This window comes from Protopterus annectens, chromosome 1.part0 (genome assembly GCF_019279795.1).
Source record: "Protopterus annectens isolate FY-2018-M chromosome 1.part0, PAN1.0, whole genome shotgun sequence".
Classification (NCBI taxonomy): Eukaryota; Metazoa; Chordata; order Ceratodontiformes; family Protopteridae; genus Protopterus; species Protopterus annectens.
Genome location: NC_056725.1, coordinates 1,686,680,835 through 1,686,703,224, shown reverse-complemented (window position 1 = coordinate 1,686,703,224; position 22,390 = coordinate 1,686,680,835). Strand labels below are relative to the sequence as shown.

The 22,390-nt window shown below is 34.2% G+C and overlaps 1 protein-coding gene across 4 annotated transcripts in view; it reads left to right on the top strand.

The window, feature by feature from the left end:
* The window catches only part of GRAP2 (GRB2 related adaptor protein 2), an 874,362-nt gene that overhangs the window by 353,474 nt on the left and 498,498 nt on the right, over nucleotides 1–22,390 (top strand). Inside the window, exon 1 of one of the 4 annotated variants that reach the window (XM_044068609.1) lies at nucleotides 20,819–20,946. The exons of the other annotated variants lie outside the window; for them this stretch is intronic. The gene's annotated coding sequence lies outside the window, so the exon portion shown is untranslated. Of the gene's footprint in view, nucleotides 1–20,818; nucleotides 20,947–22,390 lie in introns of those variants that run through there. 4 annotated transcript variants of the gene reach the window in all.

Sequence of the window (22,390 nt, the reverse complement as noted above, 5' to 3'; positions counted from 1 at the left end):
TAATGTAAAAAAATATTTATATATTATTGTATATATATTATTAAAAAAGGAAAAGTTATATATATATATATATTTTATGTTATATATATAAATATATATATTTTATTTAATTTTAAAATAATAATATATATTTTTATTTCTTTTATATTTTATTTTTTATAATTTATATAAAATATATATTAAAAGTGTATATATATATAATATTAAAATATTGTATATATATAAAAAATATATTTATATATATATATTTATATAAAATATATAAAGTGTGTATATAAAAATATTTTTTATATATATATATATATAAAAATACAACATTTTGTTTATAAAATTTTATATATATTTTAAAATAATGGGTTTTATGGCATAAGGGAATATAATATAATATAAATTGTTTTTATTTAATTTTTAATATTATATTATTTTTAAAATTGTTGTTGGGTGTTTATATTATATATTTGAAATATATATGTTGTTCACATATTTATTTTAAAATATAGGTTTTTTGTTTATATATTGGGAATATATTATTTATAATATAATTTATATATATATATATGTGTGTATTTATATATTTTTAATATATATATATTATATATAAATATTTTTATATATATATATATTATTATATATTATATATATATATATATATTATATATATGTTTTATATATATATGTATGTATATATATATATATTTATTTTATATATGTATATTTTATAAACAAATATAAGTTTAAAAATTTTTATTTGAAAAAAGAAAAAATATTTATTATTTAAAATGTTTTTTAATTTTATAAAATTTTTAATGTGGGTTTAAAAGAATTTTGTTAAATAGTTTTTAAAATTAATTTAAATTTAATAAATAAATTGAATTTTAATATTTATTATATATTTTGTGTGAAAATTTATTTTTTTTGTTTTTTGTGTTTTTTTGTTTTGTGTATATATATATATATATATATATATATATTATATATATATATATATATAAAAAAAATAAAATTATTTTTATTTTATTTTTTAATTTATTAAATTTAAATTTTGAAAAATATAATTAAATTAATTATTTATTTTTAATAATTATAGGGAAGTAAAAAATAATGAATTATTGCTTGAAAGGAGAAAAAATACCTTTCTTACTAAATTAAAAGGGTGTGAAAATTCCTTTGCTTTGGTTTTAATTTTTTGCATTATTGGGGTTAAAGGGGTTTGATCATTTTTTAAATTTGGTATTATTTGTTTAACATAAAAAATAATTTTTTATTTATTTATTTTTTGCAAAGGGTATTAATGCCGCTAAGAAAATTTTTTTATTTTTTTTTATTTTATGGATTAAAAGGATATATTTGTTTAAAATGTTGGGGTGTTTGTGTTTTGTTTTTTGTGTGTGTTTTTTGGTATTAAGGGGAAAATTTTTTTAAATTTTTTAAAATTTTTTTAAATTATAAATTATGTAAATTTTATATTAGTATTATATTATTTTCAACCCTTTTTTAAATTTTTAAACTTTTTCCTTTGCAAAAAAGGGGCATTTTTCACCTTTCCCCTTTGAAAGTTTTTTTCTTCGCCATTCCCCGAGTTTTCTACCTTTTTGGTCCCCCCTGAAAAAATTTTTTTAAATATTTTTAAAATTAGAAAATTTAAGACTTTAAGGCCCTTTTAAATTTATTTTTGGGGATCCCCCCTTTTCTTAAAGGTTTTCCTGTTGGTGTGGTTGTTGTTTTGTTTGGTTTGTGTTTTTTTTAATTGGGTATTTGTAATGAATTTAAAAAAAAAAAAAAAAAAAAAAAAAAAAAAAAAAAAAAAAAAAAAAAAAAAAAAAAAAAGAAAAAAAAAAAAAAAAAAAAAAAAAAAAAAAAAAAAGAAATAAAAAAGAAAAAAAAAAATAAAAAAAAAAAAAACCAAAATTAAAAGCCCCAAAAACCAATCCCTGGAACTAACCAATCTTCATTCACCCCTTCCTGCTCCCTTATTGGCCCTTTCCATCCCACCTCCTCCTATCATCACTCACCACAAGTTTTGCTCATGCTCAAATCATTTTGTCCTTTCCATTGGTCTACAAATAATGCATTTCTATTGGCCATTCATTCAAAACTTCGACCTATGAATTCCACCATCACCCCTTCCAGTGTTTAGTTTTGTGTATATGATTTCCCTACCAATCACACAAGCACCAGAGGATGATGCATTTTTAGGCTGGAATTTTTATCCTATAAGATGAAGAGGTTTCAAAAGATATCCAATCAAGAGAGACCCCACCCCCTTTTTCACTGGCTTTAAATTGAACATGTATGAATGTATTATACAAATGTTGCAAGTGTTTTGCAGTTGTACTAAATGCTATTTAAACACAGACAACAATGCAGTTGACTAAGGATTTAACATCACTTATCTGCCAAAACAGACTTTCCTCCAATAATGTATTCTTCAGAAAAGATCCACGGTTGTGTTTTCTTGAAATTCTGATAATTATTCAGATAACAATTTAAATACGAACGTCAAAGGTTTTTCTTCTCATGAGCTAGATATCTAGCTCGACTAGTGGTTTAGCTCTCTTTTCTTAAAAAAAAAAAAAATATATATATATATATATATATATATATATATATATATATATATATATATGTATGTATATAAAATATGTACACACACACACATAGCTAGCTATGTAAATTCATGTGTATGTATATGTATGTATATATATGTATATATATATATATATATATATATATATATATATCATCTTTCGGCTGTTCCCATTAGGGATCACCACAGTGGATCATCTGTTTCCATTTCTTCCTGTCCTCTGCATCTTGCTCTTTCACACCAACCGCCTGCATGTCCTCTGTCACCACATCCATAAACCTTATCTTAGGCCTTCCTGTTTTCCTCTTACCCGGCAGCTCCATCTTTAGCATCCTTTTCCCAATATACCCAGCATCCCTCCTCAGCACATGTCCAAACCAACACAATCTTGCCTCTCTTGCTTTGTCTCCAAACTGTCCAACCTGAGCTGACCCTCTAATAAACTGATTCCTAATCCTGTCCATCCTAGTCACACCCAGTGCAAATCTTAACATCTTTAACTCTGCCACATCCAGCTGTGTCAATGCCACCTTCTCCAACCCGTATAACATAGCTGGTCTCACTACTCTCTTGTAGACCTTCCCTTTCACTCTTACTGGTACCCATCTGTCACAAATCACTCCTGACACTCTTCTCCACCCATTCCACCCTGCCTGTGCTCTCTTCTTCACCTCTCTTCCACACTCACCATTACTCTAAACTGTTGATCCCAAGTACTTAACTCATCCACCTTTACCAACTCTACTCCCTGCATCCTCACCATTCCTGTACCCTCCCTCTCATTTACACACATATATTCTGTTTTAGCCCTGCTGACCTTCTTTCCTCTCCTCTCTAAAGTATATCTCCACCTCTCCAGGGTCTCCTGAACCTGGTCCCTACTCTCACTACAGATCACAATGTCATCTGCAAACATCATAGTCTACGGGGCCTCCTGTCTGATCTCATCAGTCAACCTGTCCATCACAACTGCAAATAAGAAAGGGCACAGGGCTGATCCTTGATGTAATCCCACCTCCACCTTAAACGTATCTGTCACTCCCACCGCAGTCCTCACCAATGTCACACTACCCTCGTACATGTTCTGTACCACTCTTACATACTTCTCTGCCACTCCCAACTTCCTCATACAATACCACAACTCCTCTCTAGACACCCTGTCATAGGCTTTCTCTAAATCCACAAAGACACAATGCAACTCCTTCTGACCTTCTCTGTATTTCTCCAACAACACTCTCAGAGCAAACATTGCATCTGTAGTGCTCTTTCCTGGCATGAAACCATACTGCTGATCACTAATCATCACCTCCCTTCTTAACCTAGCTTCCACTACTCTTTCCCATAACTTCAAGCTGTGACTAATCAATTTAATCCCTCTGTAGTTACTGCAGCACTGTACATCAATAGTGTGTGTGTGTGTGTGTGTGTGTGTGTGTGTGTGTGTGTGTGTGTGTGTGTGTGTGTGAGTGTGTATGATTACCTAACAAAATATCAAACACTAAAATGTTCAGATCACAGAAAATTGATCTAAAAGATCAAAAAAACAAAATAACATGAGGGTGGTATGTCCCCTGTAGCTCACAAATACCTTGCTAATGGGTCTATATTAAAACAACGACAAAGCCATTAATCGAACGGCCTTATTGAAAATGCTGGTGATAGAACTCAATTTTGTGGGGGGCTGCACCCCCCCACTCCCCAAGCTAATTATATATATATATATATATATATATATATATATATATATATATATATATATATATATATGAAGAAAGGGCAAATTTTCTGATCTTCACTGTACCTCAATCTTGCAAAAGACACTTTTATCACCGGCATTTTCAATTATAAGGCCATTTGATTAATGGCTTTGTCAGTATTGTAATATAGAGGCTTGCTAACTATATATAACAATTCCAAGATTGCACAACAGCAGGAAAAGGGCAAAGGTGAAATATATCATGTTTACAGCTAGTGGGGTTTGGCGTTGCAGTAGTCAGGATTTCAAAGTAAAACGTGAAAAGTAACTGGCATTCAGAAGACATCTAGCTGAAACACTGGTATGTTCTTGATGGTGATTTGCATATTTCCCATGGACCCTCACTACAAGAGATTTAGGGTATTAAACAGTAAAGATTCTAGCTTACCTGAGTCTTCCTTAGAGTTTTATATATGCATATCTGTGTATCTGTATATGTGTATGTATACACAGTATAAAGATATGCATACATACATACACATAGATGTATATACATACACATACATATGTATATATATATATATATATATGGTTAAGGGGTGTGGTTTAGCTTTTCATTTTTATTGCATGCAGGCATACATGTATTTATGCATTTATTTGTTTATTCATTGACTGAGTGAATGCTTGGGAAATTTATCAAAAGCACTTTTTAAGTGTCGGATATGTCAAAAGGGAAAGGCTGAGTGTGTGCAAATAAGGGAAGGGTGGGTTTGGGATATTAATGCTGAAATTGTCAGATATACTTAAAACTTTGGTATTAGGGATGTAAATATGTGTGTGAGTGTCTGTGGATTATGGGTAGAGTAAGTGCTGGAGAAGGGGATAGATTTAGCATTGTGCATGTGTGCTGCTGTATGAGATGTGCGGCTGGTGTGGGATGTGTGTAGTGCTATGGAAAAGGTTTTTGCTAAGGTGAGGTGTAGGTTTGGAATTAGGGGCAGGGATATGGTTAGAGTTAGTACACAAGTAAGGTGATGCAGGAGAGAATATAAATACCCAGGAGCTAGATGTTTTCAGAGGCAAAACAGAAATACTTTCAAACTGACAATATATTTTCCCACACTGTAATACTTGTAGTTTCTCTAGGGATTTCAAGATGGTGGCAGATGGACACTGAGGCTTGATTTTACTCCTATATTATTTGTGTATGATCTCCGAGTATTAGCGTGTCTGTAGCTGTGACATAGTTTGATGGATATTCTCTTTTCTGACTTCATTCCTGCTTTGTTTTTGCATTTCCTGGAGGTATGTGTGGCTTTAGTTTTTTACTCTTTGACTGTTTGCTTGTAAAGCTGCCACAGAGAACCTGATCATCATATTACCTGAGGCCATTGGCAAATTATAATAGGGATGATTCAAGTGACCACCTGGTCTGCACAACTCCAGTGACCAGGCAACAAAATAATTTAATTAAAAATGTTTAAAATGTTTGTTTTTTACGTTCAACCCTTAGTTAACTTGTATGTCAAGCATCACAATTGGTAAAGAAATATGTTTGCTTTTGGTGAAAAAAATGCATTAAAACAGTAGACGCTGCAACCATTTTAAAGCCTACTTCTTTAGGATGTGCAATATGGGCCAGTGCTGCTACTTTATTTATTTTATTATTTATTTCTAAGTAAAGACATGTGTATGTACTTAGAAATAAATAATACGTACCCCAGCCTGATCCTCTGCACAGTGTTGTAACTTTCCCCTTGTTGTCTTCCCATGATTTATTTGGAAGGCTTCCACCAGAGAAGTCATGAATATTGAAAAGTGGAGTAGAGCGAATGGATACAAGGGAGTCACAAAAATGTGAGGTAAGCATTTTTTTTTTCTTGTGGATGTGTCTGTGTATATGTCCTGGCAGGCAAGAAGATGTAACATTGACAAATGCAGTCTAAGAAGATTGCCTTCTGCTGTGTTTTTTTTTTTCTTTTTTCGGTTTAATTCAATCCCTCCATTACAGCTCTTTTGAGTGTGTACCTTTAATAACTCCCAGCGGGTGTGGCTTGAGCCTTTAAAAAATTATCACCTTTCAGTTCTAACAAACACTCATTGACAAAGGTTAGATATCAGTACAATTGTGTTTGTCATCATGTATGATGCATGAGCATGATTTTAGAATTATTAATGTAAATGTAAACAAACAATATCTGATACCTAGAGACACAGTAGGAGGTAATTGCAGAAATGCTTGAAGGCACATTCTGCTGTAATGAGTTAAAGTTTGAATTACTTTCTGGTTACTGTTGGTGGGTAAAACAAAGTTGTAACTGTCCCTGATTTTGCAAACTGTACCTGTCTTTGCCTCATATTTTGATCTGTACTTCATAATCAGTGAGGTCTGCAGACATTAAATGTATTTATACAACGACCCCCCGTTAATATTCAAAAAACATGCACGCTGATTGGTCAGCGTGCATGTTGTAAATCAGAGTTATAGTTTTTTTTTTTTTTTTACAGCAACGGAGAATGCAAGATCTCTGTTGCTTCACACTGTCTCGCTATGTTAAACAAGTTTAACATAGCGAGACAGTTTGTAAAAAGCAACGGAGATCTTGCTTTCTCCGTTGTTTTGCCCACCGCTCTGATGTACTGCATAGGCATACGCAGTACATCTGCCGCAGAATACCAGACAACTGCGGAAGGGCAGCAAGGAGGCATTATACAATCCCATTATTTAAGAAAATTAATTATTTTTTTTCTTAACTAATGTCATTGTATAATAGCAATAACTCACTTCTGGGTGTGGGTAATCCTGGATTTACCCACGGTTGGCTTTGTTTGGTCACTCGGGCTTCGCCCCAGGCGTGGGTTATTGCTATAGTATGAGGGGAAGGGGGAAATGGGTATTTAGGAAGGCAACTTTACCTGTTGTCATTTGATCATTTTAATATTTGGATGAAATTAACTTGCAAATTTATTTGTTTAAATTCTGGCTGTATTACTTTCTGGCTACTGTTTTTGTGTGAAACAAAACTGAAAATATCCCTGATTTTGGAAACTGTATCCAGCTCTGCTTCATATTTTAGTCTATGCATAATAAACTCTTTCACAGGACTTGTGTGCATTTGTATAAAACATGCTGGAATATTTATTCCCTGGTGATTATGTAAAAGAAAGTTGAAACTGTGTGTGACTACACTGAATGTCCTTGGCTATATCTTATATTTTGGTCTGTGCCTTATAAAAATTGTGGTTTTATAGAAAATCTTTGTGGATTACAGTCACAAAATATAGGTGGGTTTGCTGTCAACTTGTCCACTTGTTTCTTAACATTAATATCTGTCTTTAAAGGACTAGCATACATTTATATAAAATGCATTGGAATCTTTATTTTCTAGCGATTTTTCGTGCGAGGCAAAGTTGAAGTAGTCTATGATTTCACAGACTATCCTTGACTGTGCTCATGTTTTGGTCCATGCATTATAAAATTGGTGATTTTCTAGCAAATCATCGAGGACTGCATTCCTGAATGATGGCAGACATTTTAGTTTTTAAAATTCATATCCTTCAAAAAAATGCATGCCAATGAAAAACTGTTATTATAGCAACTTTTTAAGTATATAAAAGCAATATTTAACATCTATCCTTGATTTTGGGCTTTTGTTCGTCACTATTTTGGGGTTTGTCACTGATTGCTGAGCTAAGAGGTTAAAAATGATTATTTTTGTCACAGTCAGATGAGATTTATATAACAAAAAAGGCTGTGACTGAGCTGGATGGGGGTATGGGCTGTTTGTGGATTAATGTAACTTACCTTCTGGTTATTTGCTCAGTTAATCATCTGAATTTGCAGGACTAATGTGCATATGGTGAAATAAGATGGAATGCTTGTAGCTATTGTTTGAGAAACGAAGCTGAAATTACATAGCTTTCAGCTTTGCCTGATGTCGTAGAATGCCCTTGATTTTGCAAATATTATTTGGTCTGTTTATTATAGAATTTCATTTTTTCTGATAAATCAATGAACACCGTAGTTTCTAAATAATGACTGAGCTTTGTGTTTCAGACTTTATACTCAAAAACATATGCTAATGCAAAATATTGTTATTGTAGCAACGTTCTACAAAAATAAGAGAAGAAATATGTCTCTGATTCTGGACCTTTGTCAGTCGTTAATGCTTAGCTTTGTTCCTGATTCTTATGCTAAGAAGCTGAGAGGTTTTATTATTTATCATAATTAGATAAGAAGGTTTTCAAAGAAAATGGCAGTAGTTGTTGTACTTTGTGCTGAACTTTATTGCAGCATTGTTCCACTTAACGTGGCTACTTGATAGTGTGTGGTATTCCCATCAATGCATTGATAGTGTGTGGTATTCCCATCAGTGCATTGATAGTGTGTGGTATTCCCATCAGTGCATTGATAGTGTGTGATATTCCCATCAATGCATTGATAGTGTGTGATATTCCCATCAATGCATTGATAGTGTGTGATATTCCCATCAATGCATTGATAGTGTGTGATATTCCCATCAATGCATTGATAGTGTGTGATATTCCCATCAATGCATTGATAGTGTGCGATATTCCCATCAATGCATTGATAGTGTGCGGTATTCCCATCAATGCATTGATAGTGTGTGGTATTCCCATCAATGCATTGATAGTGTGTGATATTCCCATCAGTGCATTGATAGTGTGTGGTATTCCCATCAGTGCATTGATAGTGTGTGGTATTCCCATCAGTGCATTGATAGTGTGTGGTATTCCCATCAGTGCATTGATAGTGTGTGGTATTCCCATCAGTGCATTGATAGTGTGTGGTATTCCCATCAGTGCATTGATAGTGTGTGGTATTCCCATCAGTGCATTGATAGTGTGTGGTATTCCATCAGTGCATTGATAGTGTGTGGTATTCCCATCAATGCATTGATAGTGTGGTGTGTGGTATTCCCATCAATGCAGTGGCGATACAAGAATCCTGTTGGACTTCTCTTTATGACCTTGTTTATCTTTAAAATTCTTCCAGAATTTGGACCATGGTTGTGGTTACCTCACTACTATCTTGCATTGTTCACAGCTTTTGACTATATGCAGTTCTCCTGGTTTCCAGGACTAGAGAAACTCTGTTTCATGTAGTGATGTTTGTTTTTTTTTTTGTGCCGACTTTGCAAAGGCAGACATATTTTAGATAATTGTATATTGCTATATCATTCTGAAGTTTGCACAACAGTGACTGGGTTTTGCGATTGTAATACTCTGAGAGCATCTGCTTTAGATAATACTACAAACTTGCAATGGATCTGTTTGCTTATTGCTATACATTTGTTATACTTCAATTCGACTTAAATGTAGTGCATAGGTATTGGCACTAAAATAAAGCTGAAGTTGATAAGCATCATAGGTTGTGATGACTGCCAAGTCATTATTTTTCAACTAGTTAACAAAATGTTGCATTCGCCCGATCTCTCTTCATAATAAACAGGAAACCATCTGTGTAGCAGTAGTAAAGCAATAATTGTCTTGTAAATGTCTACATTACAGATGTTCTTAAATGTATTTAAATTCTGAACACAGCACAGCTTGCTCCTAAAGAGATTCATTGCTTTAAATAATTTTCATTGAATATGTATGCTATTGAATAATGTAAGATTAAGCAGGAAATATGGGAAATAAAGAAACTGTAGGATAGAGCAGGTAGGGCAAGATTTCACAGCCAACTAACCATTTCAATTAGAAAAATTGTATAGCGGCTTCTACTTTATCTTACATGTTGACATGCATACTCCCTATTGAAACTAGTATGCAGGTATTTAATCGTATATATTCTTCCATATCATATGGTACTATATGCAAAAGAAACCAATGTAAATCAGGTTTATTCATGCAGCCTCTTTAGAAAGGTTGAAATAAAAAAAAGGAAAGGTGGGAAAGATGTACAAACTTGGAGAGTAAAAGTAGGACTATGTCCAGTCATTAGTACAGTCCTGTACTGAGTGCAAGCAATGGTCACTGTTTATGTACTATTTAAAATTAAAATGCTGCTAGTTCCGATTTATATTAGGAACGAATTACATAAATAGTCTGTTTCTGGAACTCCAGTGCTACACATTCCACCCAGACGCCTCTCATGGATGAGTTTTTCCCTTTGCAATATATCTTGGTAGAACATTCGGTAAAACAAATGAAATTACATAGCTTTTAGCCATTCCTTCAACAGTGTACCCCTCAGACCTTTCCATTAACAGTTAATACATTTTCTGGCTAAGGACCCCCTGGAAATATATAAATTAAATAGAATGAGCTGTTTTGAAAAATGGGTAGTACCTGAGTAAATAATTTCAGTTATAAATAGTATGTTGTAACAAATATCTTGTATCTCTAGGCAGTTATAGAATACATGCAAATTGCACCTAGCTGCTGAATGTTGTATCTCCAAGAATTAAAAGAGCTAATAAGGAAATGTTAGGTGAGCGTATGTGGAATTAAGAGATTTTGTTTAAAAAATTCCATGTCAACAGTCTCCAGGTTAGAGAAACAAGTAGTGAGAATAGTAGAATAAAGATTCAATGTTGAGCAATTACATAATTGGTATCTTTTTCTCTGTCTTATATTTTCAACATTTTGCAGATTATTTTTTTATATAAAAGCCTGTGTTGTTAATTCGGAAGAGAGCGAGAGATGGATATTAGATTGGACCTGCGATACATATTACCTTGAAATTAGTTTGTAGTTTAGCATGATGAATTTGTGAAATAAGGTGTAACAGAGTGGATGCTGTTATTGTATGAAGTTGGAACTGTTTTCAGTATGTCTAAGCTGGTGCATGTGTATCCACTGGGATAAATGCCATATTGTTAATTATTTTATGGACTGTATGAATATTCCTGTCCTCCAAGCAATTACTCAAATAGCAGAGTCATTTATTTATTTGGCTCTGGCACACATCTGCTGTGTGCTCCTATTATAGTGGCATTTTAGTGATGCATTTCTTAAGCTGGACATTAACAGTTCCTGTCCATCCATGAGAGCTGTCCATCATCTGCACCTATATACTGGATGGCTCAGTATATGCCTTGATCTGTGGCGGTATATTACATGTCTCCATACTGTTTTATGGCTGTATTTACATGCATTCTGGAATGGACATACTAGTGACCGATCACTGTACTATATCACAGCATCTGATAGTCTTGTAGACTCCTGCCTTCGTGTGACTGGATGTTGGCTTGTGAGACTATGCCTGCTCAATGCTTACACACACACACACACACACACACACACACACCATGCTGATTTTTTTTTCTCTTTGCAGCTACAAGGACCTTCATATGTGCAATTTTTCTCTCTACAGGAATAGTACTCTTTTTACCTTTGAGGCTGTAAATTGAGATTCCTAACAGTTGCTGGCTGTGCATGTTCATATCTGGCGAATGTTGTACTGTATCCACAGACAACTCAATTCTTTTAGTTACACTGGCATGCTATTTTAGTGTTTCTGCTGATCACCTACCCTTAACTGTGCTATATAATATTCCACTGCCTCTATTTCTCTACTGCACTTATGTTAACATACTACGACCAGTTCTGAGTGGGTCATGTATGACCTCTTGCATTTGTTGAGTGCCACAGTACATATAATGGTATATGTCAGTCATCAGTTTACTTTTAATGTAAACTGTTTGCATGTACTGTGGGGCAGTAACATGCTGTTTTTGTGGCAGGCATCTGTATAGCTTTATATAGTACAGCTGTAAACCTATGTTGCTCTGAATTTTTGGACTGACGTGTGGTATTCTTGCTAGCGTATATTGGCTATGTAAACAGATTTAAGACACTCTGTACACTGATGCTTTGTCATTGCTGTGGTGAACCATGTTGGGCCTTAATCATCCTTTGCACATGCCTTGTCAGCCACAATTTCCATCATTTGGCTTCCATAGTGGTCTGCTGTGGCCATATCTTACATTATCAAAAATGTCCCACTGGCGTTAATACACTAGCTATTTCTTTTGACAGTTGTTGCTGTGAGGAATAAGGTGGTCAGCTGACAACTACTTCCTCTCCAGGATTGTTGTCATGGCATACTGCCACAGTTACATGAATGCATAGCACATTTCTTTGCTTCAGATCTACAGCAGAGTATGAAGCAGTTTTTGCCCCTCCCTCCTCTTCACCATCAAACAGTCCCCTCACACCTTAAAAAAAAAAACAGTAATTTCGGCTCCTAGCTGGTCAATTATTAACCATGGAATCCCAGGGTTCCAATGTGTATACCTCCAGTATTAGGTCCATCACCCCTAGTGATAGTCACTATTTGGCAAGAGTGTCATAAAATGGCATATTCATTGCATGTATTGGCCTGCTTGTGTGCAAACATGCTGCAATGCACCTGTATACAATATTATCCATATAGTGTCCTCTGCTATATTATGGTCTTATGTGCCTATGTACTGCTGAGTATTCAAACCTGGAGAATGAGTTAAGAGGTGATTAATTGATTAATTGCACACTCTGTTGAAGGATCAGTTCTGCCTCCAAATTTGTCAAATAAAATGTTTTCATTGATTCCAGTATGTAAAACATATTGGCTTTGATATGATGATATTAAGATGGGGGCATTTCTGTCAGGAACAAATATTTACATCCTTTTCAATAACTACTTATCTAATTTGTCAAAATGGTTCAACAAAAGAGGATTAAATATAAACTATGACAAGAGTGGAGTAAAGTACCTTGGTCCATCTACAGTGGAGTTTTCCATCTGTCTGGGCATTCTTAAGTTAAACAAGGTCTTGACTAGTATCTCACACAATTTTAAGATAAATGCTCACACTGCCAAAGAATAAGGCACGACACATTGTTGGACTTATTTAAAAAAACACAACTCGTTCTCAATCTAGCCTGGTCACAGCATTTATATTTTATATTAGACCCATTTTAGAGTATAGCTCTACAAGTGTGTGTGTGTGTATGTGTGTGTATATGTATATATATGTATAGGTATATGTATATATATGTATAGGTATATGTGTGTGTATATATATATATATATATGTATATATATATATATATATATATATATATAGACAGAGAGAGATCAAACAAATGTGGTGCATACTTTTCAGCTGTCCAGATTTTTGCAGATTGCCTAGGTTTTTGCTTTATATTGTTCATCTGCTCCTCATAAAATTTGCAGTTTTTTGGCAAATCGCTGAGAACTGAAATCACTAAATGAAAAATATTTGAGTTTCAGACATCAAATCAATCAGAAAATGCATGCTAACACAAACACTGTTATTCTAGCAAGTTTCTAAGTTTTTATAAGAGTAACATTTTGGGGCCTTTGTCTCCCCCCTGATTTTAGGCTTTGTCCACATTTCTTGAGCTAAGAGGTTCCTAATGGTACTGCAATGTGTCCAAAGAAAATTCACTAGAAGAAATAGTGATTGTAAAAATGCTCCATATGCAAGTCAACTTGGATTTCTTGGATTATTTTCAGTTAATTACAACTAGCTGAGAGGCACATTGATGTTAGCTTATAACACTCTCATCAATAAAGAACTACGAATAATATTTACTATACATCTTCAGCTTATGATAACTTCTAGCGGGGAAGAGGTCACACGTAAATTGAATAAATGCAGAACTACTGCTAGAAGGAAATGTATTTGTCAGTCACTGATCAGGCTGTAGAATAAATTACTGCTGGGGCAAGGCAAAATAAATCAATACGTCAGTTTAAAAAAATATGATTCATGGATGTGCCCTTTTATTTACACAGCAAATCCAGAATCTGCATTATAATTGGCCTTATATGACTATATATAGCTATATGAAACCTTGAATGATGAAACTTGTGCTGAGTTATCTACTAAAAGTGCATTGAATTTAAATTACAGATTGGACATTGTACATTTTCCTGCTGCATATCACAATGGAGTGTAGCCAACATGCAAAGGAAATGGTCCACACGTTTTATTATTTGAGGAACAGAAACCACAGATGGTTTTACTAAATGATTTTTCATGAGGTATACATTCAGTTCTGTTTAGCAAAATACAACATCAGAAAACATGATTCTTCCATCAGCAAACCAGTTTCCTTTTTTTTTTTTAATTTATAAATCTTGCAAATGAAAGAAGAGTGTCTGTATCTCTCAAACCAATGTGCAATAAAGGCTGGCAAAAATCATACTAGTGACGGCATTAAGATTACTGCAACATTCAACTTTTTACTCAAAGTGCGTACTTTACTGTTTATGTCATGACAATATTTCTATTTAAATCTACAAACCAGGCATACGTTATGTTTTTATTTATCTGTTTATTTATGTATGTATTCATTCATTCATCCATTTTTTTTTATTTTAACACTTGCCTATGGGATAATCCAAATGGGCATAGCCCCTTTTCAGTACAGGTCCATTCTGTGTTACAGGGAGCATGTAATATACATGCTACATGTTTTTCTAAATCTTTACATTAAAATAACTTCAGTCCACTCTGGCATCCAGCTAAAAAATGCAGTTATCCTGGTACATCATAGGCCATTCATGGTCACTAAATGATATTATAAACAAATTTATAGATCTCTGCAGCAAAACTGAAGATGTGTGAAAACACCTCATCATAATTCCTAATCTAAGCACATATTTTTCCTTCAATATCAAAAAGTCTTGTTTAAATGTGTGATTTTGTCTGGTGGGACTTGTATTGAGTAAATAATGAAATTTCTCCCTGAAACTAAGCTGTTTCTTCAGATTGCCGCTGTTTTTTTTTTTGGGGGGGGGGGTTCGTAAGCAACCCTGTGGTTCCACTGCTTGCTGTGTTCTTTGCTTTGTCTTAGTTCTGTAGTTTCCTTACTCTGTATATAACATTTTTATGTTGCCTGACTATCCTGCTTTACAGTGCAGTATTGTTTTGCAGTAGTGATAGACCATGCTTTGCTTGCACTGTCATCTACTGAGGTCTATTACCTCATCTTGTGACTATAGATTTCTTACTGAGAATGACCTGGGGTCTGTGTGTTTGCCCATGTTTACCGGTTACTCCACTGAGTTATGTTATTCTAAACATGTCTTTGTGGCCTCTAAGAGTATCCTGGCTGCAGAATGGCAGTTTCTCCTTCGAATATTTCAGTATTTTTCTCTTTGACATATAGCTGTACCATGTAATAGGGAATTAGTACGTACCTTTATGTGCACTGTTTCTAGAAACTGTGGCTCTGTTACACATGCTCATGCACAGTTGCTTTAACAGCTACATTGTACTTTTTTCCTGGCCCGATGATCTCATGCTGAACACTTTTGGGATGGTAGGCATCGGGAACACATAGTCACTCATGTACGGCCAGCACACTTTTAAACAGGATTGTAAGTCTTAACTATGTACCATTCAACTAAAAGTATGCTTATCTGTACTCTGTATTAGCTTGATGGGTCCAGCCCATTGCCTCTGTGGCTCCCTTGTACTCTTCCTAACTGTTAAATATAATACAATATAAAATATGTTCCAGTTCAGTATTATATTTGTAAAGTGCCCTCCCTTTCATTTTAGGATTAATATTGCTTGATTCTTCGTGTGACTATCTGTGAGATGTCTGTTTCTATGGTTTCCATCCCTATATGTAATCCATTTTCTGCATTGCTGTCTATGTTGAAATGAATTAATTTCTTTCTCCTTTTCTCTCTGTCTTTCTCACTAAACTAATAAGCCTTGTCATGTTTGTATATATAAATGCAGCACAATATAATGACTTTATTTTATATGTTATAAGGATCAGCAAATAATTTTTTTTGTAATATTTTTTTTCCCTGCAAGATAAGGTTCCGAACATAATTTTGCTTTTTGTACATTATTATTATTTAGGTTTTATTATCTGCATTTGCTTCGGTGAGCATTTTATAATGCTGTTTGTAAATATCCATGTCTGGTCATAATATTTATTTACTTAGTTGGAGACGGCACTATGCTAGTCCTGTTTCATTTTATAAACATTATGCAGCATAGTTGGTATACCAGAGTTGAATTATTTTCTAATTTACGTTGAGCATTCTTAAGTATCCACATTGTTAACAGCATGCTAATCTATCCAGAGTGTCACTAAAATGAACGAACAAACACCATTTTCTATGATGTATTATCTGATATTTTATGATACCACTTGCTGATCAGAAAATTTGTACAAGTTACCATGCATAATAGGCAAACTCACTGAATGTTTTTTTTTTTAAGATTTTCGATTTTCTCTTTTTCCACCTGCATTTCATCTTTGTATGAACTTGAAAATGTTGTTCATGCATCCTGTATTTTCCCAGGGACTGACAGTGCAGTGTTCCTATAAAGTTTTGAAACACCTCCTGAATGTATTTTAAGCTGTTTCTGCCTTATAAATCTGAATATACTGCACAGTTATATAGTTCTGCTGCCCATCATTTTAGGAAATCCTTGCTATCTACAGTTTCACTGCTTGCTGTATTTAAAGTATTTTTTTAAGCAAGAAGCATCTTTACTGAATTATCACTTATGACATAGGCAATCAAACATTTATATAAATGAAAACAAACCATACTAACATATTTTCAATTACAAATGTTATATATCTTATATAATCTTCTATACAGAAATTGTCAAACATTACATAGCTCATTAAATTCCTACCTTCTTTTAAATGTAATTCCTCCTCCAAAACATTATTCTGCATGTATTGTTCCCACAATTCCTATTTTTTCTATATAACTATAATTTGCTCCTATCTAAAGATCCCACTTCCAGTTCTTTTATCTCTGCTACTATATTTTTGAGTTTTAGAGGCAATTCTTGCCTTTGTCTGCTTTAATTTTTCCTTTGAACTAATAAAGTGATCTGTATATACCTGGTCTTTTAAGAATCCGGTTTTCATACTGTTATGAAATTTTTTTGTCATAATGAAAATATTTTGTAACCAAGTAATTCCTGTTAAAATAATGCACGCTTTCTTCATCTTTAGTTATTTCTACACTGTTTATCTGCTTACTTGCTTTATATTCATATATAGCTATCATTTCATTTATTCCTTCATTTTGTTTTTCTCATTTTATTAATTTCTTACATAATGTTTGCAAAATATTCAGCTTTAGTGTATAGAATTCAACGGTTGCATCCTCATAACTATTGACTCAAAGGCCTCAGAACTGTACATTGCCAGCACAACCTTATCTTCTATGTATTTCTTTTTTTTTTTATTTTTAGTAACAAAAGTTGAACATTTCAACTTTTTTGAAGTATTTAGTTTTGTTGTACCCTGATGACAAGTTAGACACTAGTCTTTGAAACACTTCCTGCTTCATATCTAGATGGTATCCACGTTGTTGTCACTGGTGTATTTCCATATCATGTTCATTTTTTTACCCGGTTGTGCAGAATGAGTTGTAGTTATCTACATCAGTATCATTTTTTGCACACACTGGGCTCTCCACAGAAATAGCAAAGACTTTGCCTACAGATGCATTCAGCTGTAATCAGAAAAATCACAAATGGTCACTTTGCTGACATTTGGCTTTTATGTAATAGGGCAAGCCCTTCCCAGCCTCTCATAATCACCTTCAGTGTTGACATTGCTCAAAAAGTGTATGTTTTTCCTTAAATGCATATCCTTCTTTGTTATTTTAACTGCATTTAAATGTGTAAAAGGCTATTATGGTCCTATGTTTTACAACGTATCTAGTCAGCCTGATCAGGGTCTATCCTAAGTAGAATTTCCTTGCAGTTATCTAACGTACAATGAGTTGCCCATTCAGGCACCTTTTTCCTTGCCAATAAAAAATACATGTGTTAGGTAAATAATTTCTTCTCTTACCTAAAACAGTTGTTTACAGTCAAAATCTCATCCTACTGCAAAGCTGCATCTAATGAAAATAAATGAATGGTAACACATTTTAATTTGAAGATATGCCCTCTGTTTCAGTAAGCACTCTGAATAAATAATAATAATGTCTAATACGTATGTCTATAATGATTTGAAATAACTTGTACATAAAATGCAACACCTGTGCCTAATGTCGACAAATAAGCAATATAATCTTTTACCTGAGGTGTTTTGTGTGATAGCAACATGCATCACAAACCTTTTATCAGAGGTGTTTTATTTGGCAGTAACACACATCATAATAAACTGAAGTGTTCTCCAAGCACCCCCCCCATGATTTTAAATTTGCTTCTATAGCAGAAGTTTGCATGTAAATCAGGGATGAGTTTTAGGATGCTTTAGACTTTTTAGATCCTCTTGCTGTACTAAACATCACTCTGACTATATATGCACAGCTGTTACATGAAATATACCATTGACTCCCCAAGCCAAAAGACAACACAGAGCCCAGCTTCTCCCACCATTTATTAATATCATGCTGCAGCATATTTGAGAATATGTATGTACTTCCCACAGCAATGTTCACATTCTCCATGATTTCATCATCTTCAAATATTTCCATGGGCAAATGTAAGGGTTTCTTTGTGTCTTTTGGCTTTTCCCGGTTAGGGGTCGCCACAGCGGAACTCCGGTACGCTAATGATTGCCAGTTGATTTTTACATACCGGCTTGCCAGACCTGATGCACAACCTTCAACGAAGGTACGCCCATTCACGCATGTCTCCACGCAAAAGACGCTCTAGCTGAGAATCGAACCGGACAGCGTCTTTCTGTGAGGCGACAGCGCTACCGCAGCACCAGGGTATACTTGCCATATGAACTCAGTTTTTTGGATGTTCTTTATCTTAAGGGGTTGGGAGTTGACATAATGGTTAAGGTGTTCACCTTATAAACACAGGGTACAGGATTTGATTATTACCTTTGGCAATGGACATTTGGCTAGGCTTAAAATGGCCCATAAGGGCAGATAGCCTAGTATGAACCTGTAAACTCAGCATTTGATCCCATTATAAAATATATGATTGGGGGCAGAAATATAGGGATTACAGTCACTGAATTATTCCATTTATAATAAATGCACGTTTTACATTAATCGGAAAGATACATGTTAGTATAAATCTTTTTCTGTCAAGTTTCAAAGTAGATAGTGTACATTTTTTTAAAGGTGCTTCTGATCTGCCATTTGTGCCTGAATATTTTAGTTTCACCCCTTATTTCAGACTTAAACATTTATGAAATGTTAGTGAGAGTCTGATCCCTGACTGCTCACCTAGTATGGTACTCCATCATGGAATGCTGTTCTGTCCACTGGCACCTATCCCACTGTCAAGGGAAAAGAAAGGTCTCCTCATTCAAGCTAACTTTCCACTTACTCTAAAATTGCTAATGCGACTCAACCCTAAAGATGTCACTTTAGTCGGTCAGTGCACTATAATTTGGTCAGTGTGAATAAGTAAATATGTAATAACCACAGCAAATAGTAATTAAATTAGAAGCAGTTTTGGACTGTTAACTACACAATATTTTTAATTTAAACAAGAGAAGCCCACATTGTATATCTGACTGAAATGCTTTGTAAGTGCCTTGCAGACTTATTCTTTAACTAGTGTCCATAGCTGAATCTTAGCAGTATAGCATATCCTATAGTGCTGTGCCATGGAGACAGATTTACAATGAAATTGGTTACTTTACCATATACAGATTATTAAAATAACTTGCTTTGTTACACTACTGGAGGACAAAGAGGGAGAGAGAGAAAGTCTGTTTCCACTACTGCTCTAGAATATACAGTTGTCATCGATACATTGTCTTGAATAGTATTCTGCTAATTACATTTATGACCTTTCTGTAAAAAAGCATGTTCTGTGCACTTCATTATTGTTAGGGGCTCAAGGAAGCTGTGACAAATGGTATGTAATATTTAAGTATGCAAGTAAAGAAAACGCTGTCCTGTTTTGACGGCTTCCACTGAAAGTTATAAAACATACAAAAGTAGCATTATAACAGAATAAACTTCTTAACTTTTTATAAACATTTTTTTTTCAATCCATCACAATGTGGCAGATTTTATTTGCAATGAAACAGCTGTATCAATATGGCAAGGATTAACATTTTACAGTACATAAAGCCAGAAATGTTTTTCAGTTAGCAGTAATTGAGGGTCATATTCCTATTCCAATATAGGGCAAAGAATAATTTTGTTTTTTTATTAATGCCTTAACTGCTCTTGAAATATTAAACATAGCCACTAGATTTATTTGCTTAGCCACGTTTATTATTAGCAAATTAATATGTAAGTAACACCAATTTCTGTACTCATTGTCAATTTACTCCTCAAGCAGTTAAAATACTGCAAATACAGTGACAGCTCAATTTATATCTGTACAGGCAGAAACATGCGAAGTGTGCTGTTAAACAGTAACATCTGCAGTGGCATCAGTTAATCTGCAGATTGTGGTTGTGTTGTAGCTCAACATATTACCACAACTGCTGTCAAACTGCTCTCTGCTACCTTGTGGCTTCATGCAGTTTCTTCTCTCCCAGAACAGGTGCTTCGTTGCTTCCTGAGTAGCTTAAGTAAGGTTGACTTGCTCTTCACTCTCGTATAGCTGCGTCGTGTTAACATCAGAGGAGGAAAGAAAGAAATTGCAAGCTGTACAAAATATTATTCATTGCAGAAATATTGGTTGTCACTTATATTCATTGGAGAGTTTATTCTGTGTTCCATGTAGAATTTGGAATGGGGGTACAAGGCTTTTTAATGAAGATATGATTTTCTGTTGCTTAAAACATAGGAAGTATTGAAAATGGCATTGCTATAACTTGTTTTGTAGTTAAGTAATCTTTTAGGTGATGCGCAGTGGCAGATTTGACAGCTCACAGAGACTTGATTTGGTGTAAACGGCGAAATGGTAGTTGGCACCCCTATTGTAATAAATCTTTTTTTGGTTGTTGTCAAAGAAAGTATGAACAAGAACAAAAATGGTGCACAACAATTTCAGTGATAAAACTGGTAAACACGTATATTGAGCAAGTGCAATGAAATCATAAATATCTGCACATTAGTAATACATACCAAATAACCACGCCAGAGGATTCAGAGCATCCCCAGGTAACACCTACCCCTAAAAATACCAACGCTTTAGGCAAGAAGAGTGTCAGTACTGGCTTATGCTGCATGGATACTCCACTGCTAACAACTTCCATCATAAATCAATAATACAATGCACACGTAGTACGCAGCTAGTGGAGACTGTCAGCACAAGGCCACAAAACCAATAATGCCTAACTCCTAGGCAGTATGGTGAATTTACTGAAGTTTGGTTACATTTGATTTTGTTTATTATATGTACACGTCCTTCAGTTTGAAACAACCTTATGGGAGCTGCCTAATAATGGAAAAACGGAAGCATGTATGGACTAAACAGTGGCTCTGAACAGTCGTTACACTCCTGCCTTCCATGCTGTGTCATATCTGCTTAGTTGCTGCATGTCAAAATATATGGGCCATATATCTATGTCAGAAACTAGCATTAGATAAGTCTGTTGTATGTGGGAATTTAGTCTGTAATCGAAGAACCATAGGAATCAAGTTGACACCAGGCCTGTTTGTTGTATTATATATTCTTATCTCTAGTTACTAGTTATGTGACATACTTGAAGGATGATGTACAGCCTACTAGAAGGCAAATGTTTCAAACAAATATATTCTTTCTTGTCCTGTATGTAACCAATGTACTTAGAGTTTTTGTAGACCATTACGTACAGAGAGTAGTGGAAAGAGGCAGGCTGACCCATTTTGTAGGTGGCAAAAGACTGCATTAAGAGTTCTGCATCCTTGGATTATTGTTCCACTGTTGCATCTGTGGGGAGATTTGGAATATAAACTTCAAAAAAGAATTTTACAAATTAAGAGAAGCATGTCTTGTGAGAATCATTTCCTTTAGAAAGAAGGAGAAAGGGAAAATTCTTATAAAGTTGGTTTCCTCTTTCTGGACTCGCTTATTGCAAAAAGACACTGTGACCAACTCCAGGAAAGACAAATACCGCCTGTGGGCTTGATGATATGTGACAGTGAATGTTTTCTCCTTTAATGTTTCTCCTTATACCCTATCATACAAATTATGTCTCCTAAAACAGCTTCATTTGATGTCTGCCCCCTTGAATTATACACGGATGATATTTTGTAGCAGGTCTCATACAACAATATG